Genomic DNA, 4874 nt, shown 5'->3' with positions numbered 1-4874 from the left:
CCCTGTCACAGAATAAATAAATCAATGCAGATTGCAGTGTAAGTCCCTGTGTGCAGCACTCCAAATAGTTACAATTGTTCTAAGTTACATTTGGAACTAAGAGAAGTAAATGATTACAGATGATGCTGTCTTCTCTGTCTTCCCGCTCTCAGCCCTTCCTCTGCAGGTTCGTCTCCCCGTGGGCATGGATTTGGTATTTCTTGTCATGTTTGCATCTGTTCTTTACACCTGTGCTTGTTGTCAAGGATTATCTGCATATACCATAGAACTTTATGTGACCACAAGGAAATCAGTGTAGTTATACATTATCAGCCACCGTGACATGCGCTGAACAATGGCATGATTAATCAATTTCACTGTGCAAATGTCATACTTAAACTAAGCTAAAACATTATTAGGCATTGTAATCTTCTGGGGCCAAAATATTTTCATAGAAGGCCTTTACATGGTCTCCATGGCAACTTGAACTTCTGATGTCACATTGCCCCTTGTATTTTAGCTATGTGTGTTTCTGCTTCATTCTTCCCAGACTATAAACATGTAGAGGTCAGAGAATTCATACCATGTTCTCTTTTGCACAAACAGAATTACTCTAGTATATTGTGCTCAGTAACACTCTCATTGATAGGAATTATCATGTAGAGCTTGGTTATAGAGTATTTTGCTATGAATTGGCTTCATGGGGAAGAACCGCTTCAAACAGAGGCCTTGGTATAAAATTTATTAGAAAAAGGTCACCAGACGCTCATGTGGTCAAAGTTAACCAGTGACAGCACACCCAAAGGAGGACAAGGATGGAGCATGCCAGTCGGTGGGAAGAGGAGCCTTGGCTTAGGACTTTTGCTTGTGTTGCTCATAGCTAAAGAGAGGCCAGGGGAAGAGGGTCATCTGTGGCTAGGGAGCTGTCCTGAAGCAAATTAGCAATAGCAGATCTGTGTGTGTGTGTGTGTGTGTGTGTGTGTGTGTGTGTGTGTGTAACTCCAGCATTCAGGTGGCTGAGGCAGGAGGATCACTGCATGTTTCTAGCCATTGTCAACTATATAGTAAGGTCCGGGCCAGCAGGGGGTACATAGTGAGACCTGGTCCCCAGAAGACAAAAGAAAAGAGAAAAAGAGGAAGGAGAAGGAAGGTGTGGAGTGTTAGCCCTGGGAGACCAGTGGTGCTGGTGCTAGCGAGGGGGAAACCATGAGGCAAGCAAACTAACGTTTGGAAGTATGGTTGGAAGGCCCCAAGGGAGGCAGGATGATTCAAGCTGCAACCTAAGAATGTGAACTATGCCACCTCTGCCCTTTGGCAACATCTGGAACTGATACAGATATGATACGATAAAAGGGTAGATTATTGAATCTACTTTTAAAGAGCAACATCTTCTGTAAAATGGTTTTTGGGTTTTCTTTTTGGGTTTTTGTTTGTTTGTTTGTTTGGTTGGTTGGTTGGTTGGTTTTTTGAGACAGGGTTTCTCTGTGTAGCTTTGGAGCCTGTCCTGGAACTCACTCTGTAGCCCAGGCTGGCCTTGAACTCACAGAGATCTGCCTGCCTCTGCCTCCCGAGTACTGGGATTAAAGGCGTGCACTACCACTGCCCAGCTGTGTAAAATGTTTTACATTGCTATAGATTTTAGTTTATTACAAATTTAAAGTTAATTTTGTTATACTGTATGTATATTTCTACTCTTGTTTAAGGTATTATGCTTGTACAGCTCATTTGAAATTATAATGTATAATCAAGAAATACAGATTAATAGTCATCTATGATAATCACACTTATATTCATGTTAGTTAAGTTTTCTAGGTATACATAGATATATTTCAATTAGATAGATGATCTTCAAACACTTCAAAGACCTAAAGAATATGGCATTTAAAATATTTTAAAAACTTAGACTTTTCTGGACAATGAGACATGTCTGCCCCTGGCAGCACCAATTACGTTAAGGAAGGTGATGAGCATCAAAGACACTCCATATAGAGTTTATCTACTTCTTGGCAAAAATAGCCATTTGGGCAAGAAACTGTTCTTGCCTGGATTGCTTGACAAAATGTTGTATCAACTGGACATGCAGGACCCATAGGAAGGCGACCACTGAACTTTGCAAGGTGAAATGGTCCTTCAGGTTCCTGCTTTGCAGAGGAAACTGCCAGATATTCTACAGGACACAAAGAGAAGTAACTGAAAGACTCTAGGCCTGTGGACTGAAGACAGATGCCCCAATTTTACAGAAGAACTTTGGATGACTGTCCAGACAGCCAGCTGTCTCTGTCATTCTAGATTTTTGGAAATTGCTTACAATGCTCTTCTTGTTTACTTAGGTAATATTATATCCTTCTGAGGTCTTTGATGTAGTTAAAGACTAGATAGTTACAATTATAATTTTCCTTGGTTATGATAAAAGATAAATCAGATATGAAACTTTAGACTCACAAATATAGGATAGATAGAATATTTTCTTTAATTTTGCCAAATACAAATAGACTAGATATTATAACTGTAATTCTTGCTTCATAATTGTTTTATTATATGTAATTTTACTATGTTAAAGTTAAAAATCTTCCTTTTTGATTGGACAGAAAAGAGGAAGTGCTGTGGGATGTCTTTCTGTATGCTGTGAATATATGTTGCTCTGATTGGTTAATAAATAAAATGCTGATTGGCCAGTAGCCAGACAGGAAGTATAGGCATGTTGCTGGAGGGCTTCTCTCCAGGTTCCACCAAGCCCCGCAGTCCCACAATCCACATATAAAATAATCACTCAGACGCTTATATTACTTATAAACTGTATGGCGGTGGCAGGCTTCTTGCTAACTGTTCTTATATCTTAAATTAACCCATTTTTATAAATCTATACCTTGCCATGTGGCTGGTGGCTTACCAGCGTCTTTACATGTTGCTTATCCTGGCCGTGGCTGCAGTGTCTCTCCCCTTCTTCCTGTTTCCCCAATTCTCCTCTCTCCTTGTCCCGCCTATACTTCCTGTCTGGTCACTGGCCATCAGTGTTTTATTTATATAGCGCGATATCCACAGCATAGGTGGGGCAAGCAGAAGAGAAGAAGGCTGGGAAAAGGAAGGAAGAGTCAGGAGTCACCAGCTAGACACAGAGGAAGTAAGATGACAAGGCAGAATTGAGAAAAGGTACCAAGCCACTTGGCTAAACATAGGTAAGAATTATGGGTTAATTTAAATGTAAGAGCTAATCAGTAATACGCCTGAGCTAATGGCTGAGCAGTTATAATTAATATAAGCCTCTGTCCCCCTTCTCTTGCTTGGGGGACAGGAGTGCGAGAGATTTGTCCTGACCGCTGGCAGGCTGGGACACAGGAAAACTTCCAGCTACATGGAAAAGATGATAACATTGTGTTAAAGACTCAAGACACATCTCAAGAGGCTACAGGTCCCTTTTATGGAATTTTTCTCCATCTATAACTCACCTAGCCACTGATGTACAGTCCCTCTCCTCAGCTCTAACAGAAGTTTCCCCACAAAAGAACTTACACTGCCTTGTATATTCGCTCGAATGACATGTGAGTTCCTGCCTTCCCCACACTCTTAAGAACACCAATTTGGAAATCTTTGAGCCTGTATCTCCTACAGCTCCTAAGATGGCAGATAAGCTGCATTTATTTACAGAGCTCCTGAGCTGAAGAGTCCTGATACGTTGAAGCCATGCACTGAATTGGCTGTTGCCTAATCATTTCCGGGCAGACAAGATGTCCCATAAATCATGAAATGATGGTCAATTCTTGTATAATATTAGCGGGACCAGTCTTAATATTATACATCCCAGGGGCTCAGGAGAGAGAACTACTAACGGCGAGGACTATTATCAGGAAATATAATCTCAGCACACCGAGTTCTATAGTCCACTTGCTTTAATTCCTCTGGCATAACATCCTTTATACACAGCTTCAGTTCTGTTCTCATGTCTAGCTCCTTTCTTGCCTGATTTCTCTCTATATTTATCTACTGTCCCCTCTAGGTTCTATCTTAATTCCTTCATCTAGTTCTGTCCCTTCTAGGTTCTCATCTATCTAGTTCTTTCCCCTATCAGCTCCTCTCTCGTCTCCTTCTCTCTCATCTGGCTCTTCCTCATCTTGATCTTCCCCATCTGGCTCTTCCTCATCTTCCATCTCGTTCCTCTAGTCCTCTCTTTTAGCCCTTCAATCTAGTTCTTCCCCATCTCAGTTCGTTCCTCTCAAGTTCTTACCCATCTAGTTCTTCCATTCTCTTTTCTCTTCTCTTCTACTTGTGCCCTGGAAGTCTCGGTATATAAAGGGAGGGTCCGAGCTAAATTGTGTAAAGCTATTACTTAACGTCCACCTCTCCTAGGCGGTGTCTCCTTGTGGAATTTACCGTAAGTCAGGAGACTTGCATGTGGGCTGTTATCATTGTTAGTCCACCTGGGACTAACAATGGGCGCCCACCTGGGTGGTGTTTCCTGTAGTCCTTGAAAGTGACCAAGGGAGATATCTGATTCCAGAGAAAGCCTTTCCTGAGGCTGTTCTCCAAATACCTGGATTGTGTATGTCCAGAGAGTGATCAGTCTACACTGTTAGCCCTTCTTAGGGAAAAGTCAATTGGGAAAGCTGTGAAGGCACACATGATTTTCATAACAGAAGACAGCTGATCTATAACAAGCCAAGTAACACCAAAAACTCCTTGGGATTTGGCTTCCTCTGGAGGAATTCCATGATCCCTCCAGATAGTGACTTTGCCATAACCAGCTGAGTTCTTATGATATATTCCTGCGGCCCGCAGCAGTCAATGTGACTTTCTCATTATCAGTTTCAGAGATGAGGGTTGTCAGCACCATGTCCTTAAATATGAATTGTTGGCCGGGTGGCAGTGGCACACACGTTTAATCCCAGCACTCAGGAAGC

Source organism: Peromyscus leucopus, chromosome 3 (genome assembly GCF_004664715.2).
Source record: "Peromyscus leucopus breed LL Stock chromosome 3, UCI_PerLeu_2.1, whole genome shotgun sequence".
Taxonomy (NCBI): Eukaryota; Metazoa; Chordata; class Mammalia; order Rodentia; family Cricetidae; genus Peromyscus; species Peromyscus leucopus.
The sequence above is the reverse complement of the archived record's forward strand: the minus strand, read 5'-3'. Positions refer to the sequence as shown.